Raw genomic sequence first — 19,302 nt, forward strand, 5'->3', positions numbered from 1 at the left:
AAGCAATAATAGTTCATTTCAAACAGAATACTCGTTTTAGGAACACTTAGGAGACGACCCTGCATATGTTCGTGATCAGGATAGAAGATATGGTTCCGAACACAGATTTATAGCATTTGGATTAATGTTAAAACACTCACACAAAATAACTGGTCCATGGCCATATACATACCTGGATGTATGAAGGCAGTGAAGCAGTGGCGAAGTTTTGGTGGCAGGCGACATGGCGGCTGACTGTACTCACGGCTCTTGATGTTCGAATGCTCTACAAAAGTTCTTCTTGACGCGGATTTTCGACATATTAGAGCCATTCCATTTTTCCGAGAATACCAAACAATAGCCAGACCCACACGCGCGGCAAAAATTCCTTGCAAAGCAGCTTCCAATTGCCTCTCTTGGCACCGTCGAAGTGTACCGTGCTAAGGGTGGCCACTTACAGCGTACCGTTCACACCAAGGAGCCGTCCACTTTGACCGCCAAAACCAATTTTAACATCGCTCCATGCCATTTCCTTTGCGTGGGAGTTCACTACATCTTTTATATTTTACAATACAAGTGTCTTAAGTATGAACCAGCTTCCAATAAACATTGTCTTTCTCATATACACATATTATAAAATTTATAAATTTAACAAATCATTTTGCTTTTTTCATATATACTTTACAATATTCTAAATTTTCTGTCACAAATCACTGACCTTAACTAACTAAGAATACACACTTCACAGTTACTGATACACAGTTACATAATATAAACCTACTTCTAATCGATATAAGTGTTACAAGCAGTCCTCAGCAGTTAGGAGGCCTGAGTCAGTTACAAAGTCTAACAGAAAGAAGAAGGTCCTGCTGCTAGGTAGTTCACATGCTAGAGGTGTGGGCCAGTAGTTGCAAAAAGTGTTGGGGAGTGAGTACCAGGTGACCAGCATTGTGAAGCATATTGCAGGATTGGCTCAGGTGACCGACAACATAGGGGAGGCTATTTTTTCATTTACATCCATTGTTACGATATTTTTGCTGTTGAAACGTGATCAATCAAAAGCCCGATTTTGCTGGCATTGTGCATGAGAGATCTGTACATGTCTTTCAGTTCTTCTTCAGTTTCACTCAGCAACACTATATCATCTGCATACCAGGAGTTTTACTTCACTGTGTTCGAATCGGAGACCATTGTATAGATGTAAATTACTCTCCCGAACCGCTTTCTCTAATGCAAGGCTGAAGAAGACACATGAAAAAGCGTCTCTCTGTCGTAAGCCTGTTTTAATTGGAAAGGTGGGGGATATGGATCCTCTGAACTTCACTGCCGCCTGGGAACCATGCATGCACAGTTGTATCATCGTAATGATTTTACTGGGTATACTAAATTCTCGTAATGTGTTGTAGGGGCTACTTCTGTGGATGCTGTCGTAGGCTCGCTGAAAGTCAATGAAGAGACAGTGGATGTTTTTGTTGAATTCCCAGTGTTTCTCAAAGATTTGTCGTATAGTAAACAAATTATCAGTTGTGGAACGGTTTGTTCGAAATCCAGCCTGGTAATCTTGAATAATGTTTTCTGCGTAAGGTTTAAGTTTTTCCAGAATGGTCATTGACAGGATTTTGTATGTTATGTTCAGCAAACCGATTCCTCTGTAATTTCCACATTCCATCCGTTTCCTTTCTTGTGTATGGGAGAAATTATCGCAGTTTTCCAATCTTCAGGCAGTGTTGCAGTTTTCCAGATCATTGTGATAAGGTTATAAATTTCTTTGTGTAGTTTGTTTCCGCCCTCTTTTAACATCTCTGCTGATATCTGGTCCTCTCCTGCTGCCTTGTTGTTTTTGAGCTTTTGAATGGAGTGGATTACTTCCTGTTCTGTGGTTCTACATTCGTCATTATTAATGCTGTCACTCTCAGACATTGCGTAATTGAAGGTTATGTGCGGATCAGTGCAATTTAACATTTCTGAGAAATACTCTTTCCAACTTTCTAGGACACCTTCCAGCTGCGTTAGCATATTTCGATTTTTATCTTTTATGAATAGGTTTTCACTTTGATAACCTCTCTTACATTTCTTTGTATATTGAAACAACTTCTTTGAGTTTCCATCCCTGCTTTCCACTTCTATAGATTGTAGGATACCAGTTAGAGAGTTATATGTGGTGACTTCAATATTAATTTTTTACATGATTGCGCAAGAAAAAGGATATTGGTAGATCTCCGAAATTCATATAGTCTGATGCAGACTGTGTATTTCCCAACTAGTGCGCAGGGAACAGTAGTACAGCTGCAGACAATATTTTTATTCATTCTTCATTACTAGATGGACATTCTGTTAGTAAAAGGGTGAACGGCCTTTCAGACCATGATGTACTAATTTTAACACTAAAACAAAAGTCACATACAATTACGAACTATGTAGAAAAGCTAATCCAACGGCAATAGGCAAGGAACACAAGTGGGGGGATTTTTATAGTGCTGATACCATAGATGACAAATATGCTTTCCTTAAAACATTTCTCATGCTCTTTGAGAGCTACTATCCATTAGAACGTTCTAAACGGGGTATCAGCAGTAACAGATAAACTGAGTGGCTGACTAGTGAGATAAGGATATCATGTAAAACAAAGCGGGAATTATATCAAAACGTTAGAAGTAGTCACAATCAAGCTACAGTAGCCCATTACAAACAGTATTGTAATGTGTTAAAATGTTATTAGGAAGGCAAAGAATATGTGGTAAGCAAATAGAATAGCTAATTCACAAGATAAAATTAAAACTATTTGGTCAGTTGTGAAGGAAGTGTCTGGTCAGCAGCACAAGGTCGACGAAACAAAGCCCGTTCGCAGTAAAAATATTTCTCTCACTGATAAATGAGATATATGTACAGTATTTAGCAATAATTTTCTGAGCAATGCCGGTGCATTAAATGTAAGTTTCTACAGGGAATCATATAGCTCTCTTGGCAAATGCCTTTCCGAAATTGATATCTGAAATACTCCTCTGTGATATGGACAAGGGGGACATTGAGTCAGTAATTAAATCACTGAAGACTAATGACTGTCATGGATATGATGCAGTGTCTAGCAGAATATTAAAGTACTGTGCTGCACATGTCACCCACGTATTTAGCCATATTTGTAATTTTTCCTTTAGGAATAGTCATTTTCCTGAACTATTAAAGTACTCAGCAGTAAACCCGCTTTATAAAAAGGGATAAATGAATAGTGTAGACAATTTTAGACCAATTTCTGTGCCATCAGTGGTTGCTAAAGTTATTGAAAAGGCTGTGTATGTAAGGATAACTGATCATTTTATATCACATAATTTGGAATAAAATTTAAAGTTCGGCTTTATAAGTAGTTTAGCAACTGAAAATGCTATATTCTCTTTTCTCTTCGAGACACTGGATGGGTTAAACAAAAGATTTAGAACGCTAGGCATATTTTTTTATTTAACTAAGGCGTTTGGTTGTGTTGATCACAAAATATTGCTCCAGAAGTGGGACCATTGCGGAATATGGGGAGTAGCTCACAATTGGTTCACCTCTTAGTTTAACAGCAGACAGCAAATCAGTGGGGTACAGTCAAATGGGGAGGGGGGGGGGGGTGCCCCAGTGATCAGTGTTTGGGCCACTCCAGTTCCTCATTTATATAAATGATATGTCCTCTAGTGTTACAGGTAACTCTAAATTAATTTCTGTTTGCTGATGCTTGGTAGTAAAGGAAGTTGTGTGCAACACTGGCTCGGTTTCAAGCAGTGCAGTTCATGACATAACTTCATAATAGGACTCAGTTTTTGCAGTTTCTGACATACATTTCAACAAAACCTGACGTTTTAATTTCACAGAATGGACATACGATTAGTGAAACTGAACAGTTTAGATTTCTAGGTGTTCAGATAGACAGTAAACTGTCGTGGAAAGCCCATGTTCAGGATCTTGTTCAAAGACTTAATGCTGCCATTTTTTCTATTCGAACAGTATCTGAAGTACGTGATCGTTCGACACGAAAATTAGTCTACTTTGGTTATTTTCATTCGCTTATGTCGTATAGCACTATATTTTGGGGTAACTCCTCATTCTAAAAGCATATTTTTGGCTCTGAAACGGGCGGTTCGGGCAATAAGTGGTGTAAGTTCGAGAACCTCTTGTCGACCCCTGTTCACTAGTCTGGGTATTTTGACATTGTCCTCTCAAAATATATATTCTTTACTGTCGTTTCTTGTTAACAATATCAGCTCATTCCCAAGAATAAGCAGCGTCCACTCGGTTAATACTCGGCAGAAATCCAACCTGCATTTGGAACGGACTTCCTTAAATCTGGTGCAGAAAGGTGTATAGTATACTGCTGCATCAATTTTCAGTAAGTTACCAAAAGAATTCAAAAAAATCTTAGCAGCCATCCACGTGCTTTGAAATCGAAACTGAAGAGTTTCCACATGGGTCACTCCTTCTGCTCTGTTGATGAGTTCCTTGGAAAATTAAGCTTATTCTTATGTTATATCGTTGATTGCGTTTACTTAAACTTATGGCTTGATTTTTCTCGGGTTCATAGATAGTTTATTTTTGTCTGCTATTAGTTCTATGTTGTAATTTCATGTACTGACACCTTCCAGGACCTTGGAGATTTGCTCCTCAATTTGGTCCTACGGAACTTGAAATGTAAATAAAAACTAAACGAATAAAATAAATTATGAAATACACATTCTATCATCAGATGTGTCTAGGAAATCAGTCACATTTATGTAGATTCAGTAATATACGTCCTCAGATAGACAGCTGTTAGCCACTGATATCCGGCCATACCACTTGGTTTCATAAGTAAAATGATGTGAAGTTATATGAGAACTGTTTCTTTTTTCTCAAATTGACCGTGGTGCGCATCAACCAACACAGAGGTTCGACGACGTGGTCCACCTGGAGTATCTGACGCAACAGTTGGGTCACGTTCGCCTGTCAGTGAACATTACTGTTGGTTGGTGTGACGCACGTTCATTTTGGGACGAAACAGTTCTCATATAATTTTACGTGATTTTACCTACGTACTAAAGTGGTATGACATAATACCAGTGGTTAAGAGCTGAATCGATATTAATGTGACTATTTCGGCATTTACGTGTAATGGTTGAATGTGTATTCCGAAATCGGTCGTGTACGTTGTGTGAATAATCTACATCAGTGCAGTGCAGCCTGTGGAAATCAATAACCTCTGAAATACTAGAACACATTTCGGCCGTGTACCTCCTGCATGCCGCAGTCATAAACGATGGAGAGATTACAATTACAATTCACATTCCCCGAAAACATCTGCCACGCTTCCGTATAGACTAAGCCAACATTTCACAATCCTAACAGCGTGTCTTTGAGTTCTTTGTGTTTCTGTTGTCACGCCAGCTTAATAAGGACTCCAGACACTGGCACAGTACTCTATAGTAGGGCGTTTTAGCGTGTTGTTAGGATTGCCTTTAAAGATGCACCACAATTTTCCAGAATCCTTACAACAAATCTAAGTCTTCACCTTCCTTAATGCTGATTTTAAGTGGTCCCATTTCGTAATGTTTCCTATTACTGCCTGTAAACACATATACGTCGCGACATGATGAAGGTGTTCGCCAATAATTTTGTGATCAGATTGTATCGGAATCTTTCTCCTTGTTACAGGCAATATATTACCTTTTACTACGTGTAAAGGAAGTTGCAATGATTCGTTCGGATTGTCCTGTGAATAAGCAAGAAGGTCAGTTTCACGCGACCGTCGTTCAAAGCACATACTCGCCCACCATGCTTGCGCCATTTATCAACTTAAAGACAATCCTATCCTATCTATCCCTGCCTTCCAAGAGATTGGAACAGTTCTCGTTACTTTGATCATTTTCATAAACAACTGCAAATTACGTAAGGTCAGCAGTTGTGCCCATCTGTGTTTTGCAATGTTACTGAACAAATTATCATGTGTTTTGATTAATTTAATGTTTATTATTAATGCCTGGTCAAAGATCAAATTACGGTCACTGCCTAGCCTATAATTTATTTCAATAGTGTCATGTGTATTTCAGTTAGTAATACACACAATTCATGTTGAAATATTTAATTTCAAGATACAGTGTGTTTGCCAAGTATAATACAACAATCAGACTTAAGCTTATAAGTTTTATCAGTAACATCAATATAGTAGCAATATGTATTTTTAATGATATAGAATAGCTCATTTCGCCAGTAATGTCACATCCAGTTTGTGTTCAAAATCTTTTTTTTTTTCTTTTTTCTTAGTAGCACAACAAATTTATTTTGGTACAAAAGTTCAATTTTCTACAAAAGTTCAGTTTTTATTTGTAATCAGAGAAGCGCAATTATAATCAACCTGTATGTTTTTTGCACCTCGAAATTTTTACTTATGATAAACAATTAGGTCGACTTTTCACTGTAGCCAACATATTTGTGCATGATTAATAGGTTATGAAAACAGCCATTAAGCAAGAAAGAGAGGAACAAAGAAATTGCCTAATTATAAAACAAGTTGCGGTAAGCGACTGATATCCATTTTCAATAGTAATGAAGTTACCACAGCAAACTAAAATACAACAACAATGCAAACCAGGTGCGTGTTGCTAAGTTCTGTGATTTTTACTGTATTTATATTTTTGTTAATGGTTACTATTTCTGCCTTACATTCTACATGTCCTGGTATTGTCACTGCGGTAGACGGAAAACTAGTAAGCCTGCCTTCTTTTGTAAGTGGTTCTTGTAGGCATATTATGTCAATTGTAGGTCCTCTGTACCTTTGATCAGTTTTGGATTTACCTCCACATTTTCCATCGTATTTAATTGGAGAACATTCATTTACGGGTGTTTGATCTGGACATTGTATTTGCTGCCTGTTTAGTGAAAATCAGTTCTTCCATGCCCCCCTTACACAGCCCTCATGAATATTTTCACGGCTGAAAGGTCTTCCCTGGGCACTCAGACCTGGGGTAGGAGAATCAGTAGTTCGTCTGGATCTGTGTGAGTGTTCTCCATCTTTGCTGTGCCCCTGTCTGTTGTGGAATGCTACAGATTCAACAAGGCTTAGTATTTCTGCAGGGGACTTCCAACGACTTGTTGAGTCCGAGCCACGTCGAGTTGCTGCACCATGTTGGGCAAAAGAAGGCGCGACATGACGTTAGGACATACTCCATGAATTTTGTCTCCTCAGCATGTATTAAAATATACACTACTGGTCATTAAAATTGTTACACCACGAAGATGTGCTACAGACGCGAAATTTAACCGACAGGAAGAAGATGCTGTGATAGGCAAATTATTGGCTTTTCAGAGCATTCACACAAGGTTGGTGCCGGTGGCGACACCTACAACGTGCTGACATGAGAAAAGATTCCAACCGATTTCTCATACACAAACAGAAGTTGATCGGCGTTGCCTGGTGAAACGTTGTTGTGATGCGACTTTGATAAAGGTCGGATTGTAGCCTATCGCGATTGCGGTTTATCGTATCCCGACATTGCTGCTCGCGTTGGTCGAGATCCAATGACTGTTAGCAGAATATGGAATCGGAGGGTTCAGGAGGGTAGTACAGAACGCCGTGCTGGATCCCAACGGCCTCGTATCACTAGCAGTCGAGATGACAGGCATCTTATCCGCGTGGCTGTAACGGATCGTGCAGCCACGTCTCGATCCCTAAGTCAACAGATGGGGACGTTTGCAAGACAACAACCATCTGCACGAACAATTCAACGACGTTTAAAGCAGCATGGACTATCAGCTCGGAGACCATGCCTGCGGCTACCCTTGACGCTGCATCACAGACAAGAGCGCCTGCGATGGTGTGCTCAACGACGAACTTGGGTACACGAATGGCAAATCGTAATTTTTTCGGATGAATCCAGGTTCTGTTTACAGCATCGTGATGGTCGCATTCGTGTTTGGTGACACCGCGGTGAACGCATATTGGAAGCGTGTATTCGTCATCGCCATAATGGCGTATCACCCGGCGTGATGGTATGGAGTGCCATTGGTTACACGTCTCGGTCACCTCTTGTTCGCATTGACGGCACTTTGAACAGTGGACGTTACATTTCAGATGCGTTACGACCCGTGGCTCTACCCTTCATTCGATGCCTGCGAAACCATACATTTCAGCAGGATAATGCACGACCGCATGTTGCAGGTCCTGTACGGGCCTTTCTGGATACAGAAAGTGTTCGACTGCTACCCTGGCCAGCATATTCTCCAGATCTATCACCAACTGAAAACGTCTGGTCAATGGTGGCCGAGCAACTGGCTCGTCACAATACGGCAGTCAATACTGTTGATGAACTGTGGTATCGTGTTGAAGCTGTATGGGCAGCTGTACCTGTACACGCCATCCAAGCTCTGTTTGACTCAATGCCGAGGCGTATCAAGGGCGTTATTACGGGCAGAGGTGGTTGTTCATGGTACTGATTTCTCAGGATCTATGCACCCAAACTGCGTGAAAATGTAATCACATGTCAGTTCTAGTATATTTGTCCAATGAACACCCGTTTATCATCTGCATTTCTTCTTGGTGTAGCAATTTTAATGGTCAGCAGTGAATACTGTAAGATGGCAACGGTCTTGCCTCTTACATGAATCCTTTTAACATGATCTCTTTGCGAGCACTTTAGGTCAATAAAAACGACTAACAGCGGCGCAATAGCTTTGTAGATAATTAGTTGTTGTTTGTTGGATTAATACTCTTGCTTACGGTGTATGAAATGTCTGTCGAAATGCATTGGCACGCTGGCTATGCAAGACGGGGAGAATTACACGATTTTGTAACTATCTGATTTTGTGTCAATGCATTTTATGTGAGGCACCGGAGACAGCACTCGGCCAGCAGCCTGACAGCGCGTCTCCAGGTGTGTAGCCTCATGTGTTTACAAAACAGAACAGTGGCTTGCTGGGCGTGCTTTCGCCTACGTTCTACTAATTTTACATCCTCGAGTAATTGAAGTGGGGCTGGTCAGGAGTCCCTTACGAATTAAAAATTCCCGAAAAATTGTTGTTGCCCGCAGCTGTAGGTCTTTCCAGGTGGTTTGGGCGGAGTTTACTCGTGAAATTTGGTAGAAAGGGAAGAATTGTGGAAAATAGTTCGATTCCCAGGCCGTATATTGGTCGGCACAGGGAAACTGGGTATTTTGAGCGCTCCTAGGAATGTGATTCGCTCAGTAGAGTTTTAGTGGGGAAAACAGAGGCGAAGAGCGAGCTTGCTCGACTCTCTGTCGAGGTGTTCCATCTTGGGCTTTCGTCCTGAGAGGACTTGAACCTAGTCAGCTCTTTGCTGATACGAAGACTGTCGCAATTTGAGAAGTTTACAGACAGCAGTCTGTTGTCCAAGTATTGTAGGAGTGCAAGTTCCAGGGAACCGCACCCGGATTCCACGGCCACGCCGTCACCCACCGGAGACTGCAGCCACAGCAACAGTAGTACGGTGAGATGATTCCCGCTTCTTAGGAGAAGCGTTAAAAAGCTGGATTACATGCAACTGCTGTTTCCACTGAGGTTTCATGATACTTTGGGGTGTAGTCATTCTACTTATTTTTCGTTTTGTGTTGGTGTCAGTCGGTCGTTTTGTGTTGGTGTCAGTCGGTCGGCCAATTTATAAGAGAACCCGATTTGTACCGATTTTGACACAGTTCACTGCCAAGAACAGCTAGGAGGGTAATCTGTAAATGATCGTTGATAATACGTTTATTGCTTGAGTAGAGTTTTTACTTTCAGTAAGTTGAGCCTGAATTCACCCTTTGCTTTATTTTATTTCTGTGTAATTGTCTGATATCATTGAACCCCTTAAGTGTTAGTTACGGTTTATGTTTAGAATTAAAAATAAGTGTGATTTATCGTCAACACTACCACCGCAGGTTGACAGGGCAACATTTTAATTTAGCGTTATCCATTCTTGCGTACATTTCCACTCCCACCATATATATGGTTCTTCGCTAAATGTGTTTGCCTCTGCAAGGTACGAAGTATGGGCGATTGAAATATTTATTGCGGTAGGTCACCATAAGAAACGTTACACTGTCTGCAGAGATATGAACATACTTTAGCGTGTTATTATCCAAAGAGTTGCAACAAAAAGATGCAAATTTTAAATCGAACGATAGTTGTTTCTATCATCCACTAGAATCAGTAACACCAGCCGTGTATACATCAATTTAAATTACATTCCTATCACTTTTAGTTTGGGAGCGACAACCCTTCAAAGTTTCAGGGTCAAGTACCACACGCTGTACATAATACATGGCTGTGTGTTGGGTGATGGATGTTCTGGCGGTGGTAAGTTGATTTAAATGAGATGTTCAAATGTGTGTCCATGTTCCTGAATGCAAAATGCAATGCGCCTTCTAAAGGATCTGCCGACGAGATGTAACATCGCCGGTGTCACGGAGCAACATGCGTCCTCAATGCGCTATTTGAGATCATCTGGGGATGTGGGCTCAGTGACATAAACACGATCCTTTAAATATCCCCACAAAAAAAATCTAATGGTCTTAACTCGGGCGACCCTACGGGCAATGAATGAGGACCATGGTGCCCCAACCACCTTCCTGCAAACCTGTTGTTTAGTTCTTCCACAACAGCAAGAACAGAATGGGCTGGGTGACCATCCTGCTGCATCCACATATGGACTCTCGCGTTTAGAACACATGTTCAAGGACACCACCCAAACTGTGGACTATAAACACGCGATATAACTCACCTGTCAGTGTACCTGGGAAGTAGTGTGGACCGATGATTTCATCCCCAAGGATTCCACACCATACATTAATAGACCACCTACGTTGACAGTTGACAGGTCGTACACACCAAGGATTGTCTGCAGCCCAGTAGTGCATGTTACGGCGATTCATTTCACCTTAATTTGTGAACGTGGACTCATCAGACAACATAAAATTTTGTAAAAACTCCAGCGTGAAATTACGCATGGCCCATTCACAGAATGTAACTCTCGCACGGAAATCCTTTCCATTCAGCTCCTGACAGGCGGTAGGAGTGAAACCTGTGGTCGTGTACTATAGCCCACACAGATGTGAGACTGACACCAGCGACTGCAGCAACTGCTCGTAAGCTGACATGAGGATCGTGGTGTACTGCAACTAAAACAAACACCTCCGTCTCCTCACTTCTCGTAGTCTTTGTCTGTTACTGCGGCGCATTACCAAGCTGCCTGTTTCCCAAAGTCGTTGTTCGGCACGTAAGAACGTAACGGCTCGCGGAGCTCTTCGCCTAGGATATCTCACGGCGTACGCCTTGGTTGCTTCAGTGGCATCGTGTCTGCACTCGTCGAGCATCAGCAACATGTCAACGTACTCGTTTTCGATGTCAGTAACTGTGGTATATTGAGCCCCGTTTGTTTGTGTGGCTCGAACTGTCGGGTATACGGCCGTGTGCGGCGACAGTTGCAGTCTAACAGCGCATCGAGGAAGCTTCTCGCTCCGTGACACCGGCGACGTTACAACTCGACCACACCACATTTAGAAGGTGCATTGCGTTATGCGCAGCATGTGTGGTATCTGCCCCTGAAACTTTGAAGGGTTGTAGCTCCCAAACTAAAAGTGATAGGAATGTAATTTAAATTGATTTATACACATCTGGTGTTACTGGTTCCAGTGCATGATAGAAACAACTGTTCTTAGATTTAAAAATTGTATCTTTTTGCTGTAACTCTTTGGATAATAACATAATAAACTATGTTCATAGCTCCGCAGACAGTGTAAGGTTTCTTATGGTGATCTACCACAACAAATATTTCTGTCGCCTATTACTTCGTAACTTTCAGAGGCAAACACATTTAGTGAAACACCCTGTATATACAGGGTGGTCCATTGATCGTAACCGGGCCAAATGTCTCACGAAACAAGGGTCAAACGAAAAGAACTACAACGAACGAAACTTGTCTAGCTTGAAGGCGGAAACCAGATGGCGCTATGGTTGGCTCACTAGATGGCGCTGCCATAGATCAAACTGATATCAACTGCGTATTTTTAAATAGGAACACAATTTTTTTTTACATATTCGTGTAGTACGTAAAGAAATATGAATGTTTTAGTTGGACCACTTATTTCGCTTTGTGATACATGGCGCTGTAATAGTCATAAACATATGGCTCACAATTTTAGACGAACAGTTGGTAACAGATAGGTTATTTAAATTAAAATACAAAACAAAGGTACGTTTGAATATTTTATTTCGGTTGTTCAAATGTTATACATATACCTTTGTGAACTTATCATTTCTGAGAACGCATGCTGTTACAGCGTGACTACCTGTAAATACCACATTGATACAATAAATGCTCAAAATGATGTCCGTCAACCTCAATGCATTTGGCAATACGTGTAATGACATTCCTCTCAACAGCGAGTAGTTCGCCTTCCGTAATGTTTGCACATGCACTGACAATGCGCTGACGCATGTTGTCAGGCGTTGTCGGTGGATCACGATAGCAAATATCCTTCAACTTTCCCCACAGAAAGAAATCCGGGGACGCCAAAATGGTTCAAATGGCTCTGAGCACTATGGGACTTAACATCTGTGGTCATCAGTACCCTAGAACTTAGAACTACTTAAACGTAACTAACTTAAGGACATCACATCCATTCCCGAGGTAGGATTCGAACCTGCGACCCAACGGTCACGCGGTTCCAGACTGAAGCGCCTAGAACCGCATGGCCACACCGGCCGGTCTGGGGACGTCAGATCCGGTGGACGTACGGGGGATGGTATGGTTCTCCGACGACCAATCCACCTGTCATGAAATATGCTTTTCAATACCGCTTCAACCGCACGCGAGCTATGTGCCGGACATCCATCATGTTGGAAGTACATCGCCATTGTGTCATGCATTGAAACATCTTGTAGTAACATCGGTAGAACATCACGTAGGAAATAAGCATACATTGCACCATTAAAATGGGGGCCAATTTTCCTTCCTCCCATAATGCCGCACAATACATTAACCCGCCAAGGTCGCTGATGTTCCACTTGTCACAGCCATCGTGGTTGGTTGGTTTGGGGAAGGAGACCAGACAGCGTGGTCATCGGTCTCATCGGATTAGGGAAGGATGGGGAAGGAAGTCGGCCGTGCCCTTTCAGAGGAACCATCCTGGCATATGCCTGGAGTGATTTAGGGAAATCACGGAAAACCTAAATCAGGATGGCCGGACGCGGGATTGAACCGTCGTCCTCCCGAATGCGAGTCCAGTGTCTAACCACTGCGCCACCTCGCTCGGTAGCCATCGTGGATTTTCCGTTGCCCAATAGTGCATATTATGCCGGTTTACGTTACCGCTCTTTTTGAATGAGGCTTCGTCGCTAAACAGAACGCGTGCAAAAAATCTGTCATCGTCCCGTAATTTCTCTTGTGCCCAGTGGTAGAACTGCACACGACGTTCAAAGTCGTCGCCATGCAATTCCTGGTGCATGGAAATATGGTACGGGTGCAATCGATGTTGATGTAGCATTCTCAACACCGACGTTTTTGAGACTCCCGATTCTCGCGCATTTTGTCTGCTACTGATGTGCGGATTAGCAGCGACAGCAGCTGAAACACATACTTGAGCATCATCATTTGTTGCAGGTCGTAGTTGACGTTTTACATGTGGCTGAACACTTCCACGTAACTATCCGGCTAACGGTCCGGACACTTTGATGATGTCGTCCAGCATACCGAGCAGCGTACATAGCACACACCCGTTGGGCATTTTGATCACAATAGCCATACATCAACACGCTATCGACCTTTTCCGCAAATGGTAACCGATCCATTTTAACACGGGTAATGTATCACGAAGCAAATACCATTCGCACTGGCGGAATGTTACGTGATACCACGTACTTACACGTTTGTGATTATTACAGTGCCATCTATCGCAAAGCTAAACAAGTGGTCTAACTAAAACGTTCATATTTCTTTACGTACTACACAAATATATAATAAAAAATGGGGGTTTCTATTAAAAAACAAAAACAAAACAAAAACGCAGTTGATATCCGTTTGACCTACGGCAGCGCCATGTAGCGGGCTACCATAGTGCCATCTGGTTTCCCCCTTCAAGCTAGCGCAAGTTTCATTTGACTCGTATTGCTAGACGCGTGAAAGATCTCTTGCGCGCGTCGTTTACTGATGAAACGTCCCCTTTGAACAATTTATACAAGACTGTGCTTAACCTGACACACAATATTTTTAGCGCAACGCAATCTGACTTTCAGAATTCTCTACAAAAGAATGGCCCTGACTAACATTAAACTATACCTTTCACAAATCACTTACCTCACAAAAAATCTTCGCTGCTCAAGCTACTGCAATACAGCATGCGCCACTACTGCCAGCTAAATAAAAGATTCAAACTACTAAAGGCACTAACTACTGATAGGGATAGTTAGCAAATGAAAGATATTAATAGAGAACAATCAATGTATTTACCTTAATATCATCACAAGTCATAATATATATATCAGTTCATGACAAATTGCAAACCTCCGCCATCTCTCTCCCCACATCCACCACTGCTGGCGGCTCACCTCCAACTGCGCAACGCTACGCGCTGTTCACAGCCAGCTGCCTCTGCCCAACACTACAATGGCAGACAACAATGCACACTACCCACAGACTGCACACAGCACAGCCAGTGATTTTCATACAGAGGTGGCGTTACCAATAAAAAACCTAAACAGCATACTTACACTGATGATCGTGTGCTCAGCCGCCACTTTCGTCATGCTTGGCTTCCCAGGTCCCCAGCCGTCAGTCCGTGCGATTATTGACTTCGGGGTTACCTGAAGACGGAAATGTATCGTGATCGACCGACATCTCTAGGGATGCTGAAAGACAACATCCGACGCCAATGCCTCACCATAACTCCCAACATGCTTTACAGTGCTGTTCACAACATTATTCCTCAACTACAGCTGTTGTTGAGGAATGATGGTGGACATACTAAGCATTTCCTGTAAAGAACATCATCTTTGCTTTGTCTTACTTTGTTATGCTAATTATTGCTATTCTGATCAGATGAAGCGCCATCTGTCGGACATTTTTTCAACGTTTGTAATTTTTGGGTTCTAATAGAACCCCATGTCATTCCAAGCATGTGTGTCAATTTGTACCTCTCTATCTACATTATTCCGTGATTTATTCAGTTTTCAAATTTATACTGAGTTTTTGATCACTATATATATATATATATATATATGTGTGTGTGTGTGTGTGTGTGTGTGTGTGTGTGTGTGTGTGTGTGTGTGTGTGCGCGTGCGTGCGTGTTTGTGCTGCTCTGTTTAGTTCTACCTGACCAAGTTGGCAAGTGGTCGACTTTATCCGGGCAGCTGTAAGCGAGTGAGCGACGCGAGGCGACCTGGCGGCGACTGTGTAGGCCGGCGCAGACGCGGCCAGGTCCGCTGTGGACGTGCTGTGCAGTGCTGAGCTGTCTCAGGCCGCCGCCTGTTAGGACACTAATGTGGCTTCGACGGCGGCGCGAGCCGTAAAACACGGGCGCGTCACGTCGCATCTCGTCCCTGCCGCTGCCCCGGCCGCCTGCTTGTTTTATTGCCGGCTTGTCGGCCTTGTTTACGCCTGCCACGGCCCCGCCCAGCGACTGCCTGCCCCAATTACCGCCCCAGGCGTCACGCGGATGCTGAAACTTCGCCAAAGTTGAGCCGTCACGAAATACCCGGCCGGCCTTCATAAATTAAACGCATCTGCCCAGATGATTGCGTTTAAAGCGAGGAGGCACACTCGCCGTGAATACAGGCGACAAGAACTTCTGTATACAGCCAGCCCAGCGAATTGTTCCGTTTTTTTCCAGTACTACAGATTGCCAGTCACTTTCAGGTCATTGGATTTCATGTTACATTTCCAGTGTCAAGCAACATCCTAGAATGCCTGCTGCAACATCTTTTATCTACTTAATTAAACTACACATTTATTCCAGATATTTTATTTTATAATAACTAACTTGTAAAGGTTCGTTTAGGAGCACAAACGCTTTACACCACCATATAGATACGCCAGACGAGAAGACTAGAATACATACCAGTGGATCCCAGATGTATTATTCCGTAGATTCATTCAGTTAACAGACACGCTTCCCAATAATTTGTATTTTAATACATAATGCAAACATGTATATACATTAATGATTTCCGCTAAGAGGAATATTATCCGAGGGTCATTCAATAATTAAAGAGAGAAATTGGTCTAGAGAAATTAAAAAAAAACAATAGTTTCTCTACTTTTCAACATAGTCCCCTAGAAAATTTATGCATTTGTTTCAACTGGCTACCACTCCGTCTTCAGGCCACGAGTGCCGTACAGGGACCATCCGACCGCCGTGTCATCCTCAGAGGAGGATGCGGATAGGAGGGGCGTGGGGTCAGCACACCGCTCTCCCGGTCGTTATGATGGTATTCTTGACCGAAGCCGCTACTATTCGGTCGAGTAGCTCCTCAATTGGCATCACTAGGCTGAGTGTATCCCGAAAAACGGCAACAGCGCATGGCAGTTGGATGGTCACCCATACAAGTACCGGCCACGCCCAACTACGCTTAACTTCGGTGATCTCACGGGAACCGGGGTATCCACTGCGGCAAGACCGTTGCCTTCAACTGGTTACCAGCTTTTTTATTCTGGCTGGAAAGAGCTCTTTATTTTGATGTTTGACCCAATTTCCCACAAACTTTTTCACGTCCTCGTTGTCCTGGAACCTCTTCCCACGTAATGCCTCCTTCACTGCACCAAACAAATGGAAATCACTAGGTGCTAAATCAGGACTGTAAGGGCGATGAGGCAGTACTTCCCACCCCGTTTTATCGATGGTTTCACGGGTTAGTTGAGCAGTATGAGGACGTGCGTTGTCTTGCTGGAGAATCACACCTCTCCTCTGAGATCCACGACGTTTCTCTCTCAAGGCTGGGTTCACCTTGTTTAAATGCAAATCCGAGTAGTACTGGCTGTTCATTGTACGCTGCTCTTAGAGAAAAAAACAAACGACTGGACCTTCAGCATCCCAAAACACCGTCAACACGACTTCTCCTGCTGATGCTTGGGTTTTAAATTTTTTCTTGACAGGTGAGTTGGTGTGCTTCCACTCCATACTTCGTCTTTTTGATTCTCATTCATAATAGTGAACCCAAGTTTAATCACAAGCTAGAATTTCGTTGAGGAAGTGCTTACCTTCTCTTTCATAACGTTGCTTTAGCTCTGTACGCACTCTCAACCTTGTTTCCTTGTGAAGCCGCGTCAACTCCTTTGGGACACATCTTGCGCATGTTTTGCGGTACTTCAGCTTGTTACAAATAATGTTATGAACTGTACCAGTACTAACGTGAACCTTATCAACTATCATATCCACAGTCACACGGCGGTCGGCACGAATAATGTCATCAATTCGACTGTCAAGTGAGGGAGTTGAAACTGCAACTGGTCGGCCAGAACAGTGTTCGTCAGTCCCTGTGTCCTGATCATTTCTGAACTTCTCTACCCACTTGTAAAAATTGGCATGACTCATACAACCTTCACCATAAACTTTAGACATTCTGCAGTATATACTCACTGGTTTCTCGCCTTCAACAAGTAAAAAACGAATAACAGAACGTTGTTCAACTAATGCGGACGCTTCAAGCGGACTCACCATCTTGATATATATATTGATGAGGTTATAAACAAAACAATATTAATACATCAGCTGAACAGGTCTCATCCCAGCGATGTCAACTTAAAGCTATAAAAGTACCAAACTTGTCCTACTAACAGTTTCTTTTGTCTCTTTAATTATAGAATTACCCTCGTGTATTCTACACCCAGTCGGTACAAAATGTAAGTGATACCACTTCCACTGTGTGAATACTTTAAACTTAGAACAATTAGCATTACATTATGTCCAGGGTGAATCAACTGCCCCTAGTCATAGATACTGTGCAGCCAGTAACGCCTTCCAAAACCACACATGAGATTTTCATATTCTCTCGCTTGCTACGGGCAAACTATTAATCCTACAGAAAAATTAGCAGGACCATTATGTAGGAAATTCCATGTAGTTAAATTTTGCACCGGGATCCATTTTCGCTGCAGGCCACGGTTTTCGTGATGCTCAAGAAGAACACGTTTGAAGGTCAATTTTGTACGTTTCCCTCCAATAATTCGAAAACTACGGCCCCTATTGAAAATGTATCACACTACAAAATTTAACTACATCAAATTTTCTACAAACAGCTCCTGTTGGTTTTTTTCTGTAGGACTCATAGTTTTCAAGTAGCGAGCGATAGAATACGAAAATCTTGTGCGAGGTATTTGGAGGTATTGTGAGATGAATAAAACCGATGGGTAAGGGCACTAGAATCACGTCCTATTGTGGTACGAGAGCGTGCTGAAAGATATTACTGTTGAAAGATATTACCTCCGAACTTTTTATGTAAAACTTCTTAAACCCTTTTAAATAAAACAAACGTCATTAACATTCTACATCTTCCATGTCTACATATTTGCAACCCTCTGCTCCCGCAGGGCTTCGAATTATATATACAATGGCTGTGTGTAACTCGTTTTATTTAAAATGCCCTAAGAGTTTGGACATAAAAAGTTGGTAGGCATATTTTTCAGCATGTTCTCTTATATTTCGCTCATTTAACTCTTTTGTATCAGAACGCTCGTACAAGTTTTAAACATGCCGTAGTGCTTATTTTAGTTCAGTTTTTTTTTCCTTCGTCGAATTACTTTATTACAGTTTCTGTTACAAAACTGCTGAAATTACTGCCCAGAATTCAAATTTGTTTCTCTGATTTTCATTTATTGGCAAGTCGCAGAGTATTCCATTCATCTCAGGCAATCTTACATCTGTGAAATAGGGGTAGCATCTTTGACTAATAATCAAAACCATGCAGGATCCAGGACCTCACATTCTAATCCAGCCACAACTTAAATTTCGAATAAAAATCATCTGTAACTGCGGTCTAAGTCTCCCGCTATAAGGAGTCATCCTCGTTATACCAACGATGTTGTCAAAGAGGGCGAAGGATAGGACAGTCACAGTAAATTCTTGTTATTGGAAACAGTTCTTGAAAGGTGGGAGAGTCATCAGTGACCAAAGATATGAGGATGTAGAAGACTCTGGAAATCTGTGTATTAAAGAGACATTATGTTTATCATAGAACAGCTTGGGGAATTTAACTAAAATAGTGTAATTATGATGTCTCCGTTGGCAAAAGTTTCGGATTAGTCCCCCTTTCAGATCATCGGTAGGGGACTGTCAAGCAGGAAGTGACCTTGAGTGTAAGGCTGAATAACCAATCACTCCTGGCGAGAGGAAT

The sequence above is a fragment of the Schistocerca serialis genome, chromosome 6, assembly GCF_023864345.2.
Source record: "Schistocerca serialis cubense isolate TAMUIC-IGC-003099 chromosome 6, iqSchSeri2.2, whole genome shotgun sequence".
In the NCBI taxonomy this organism is placed as follows: domain Eukaryota; kingdom Metazoa; phylum Arthropoda; class Insecta; order Orthoptera; family Acrididae; genus Schistocerca; species Schistocerca serialis.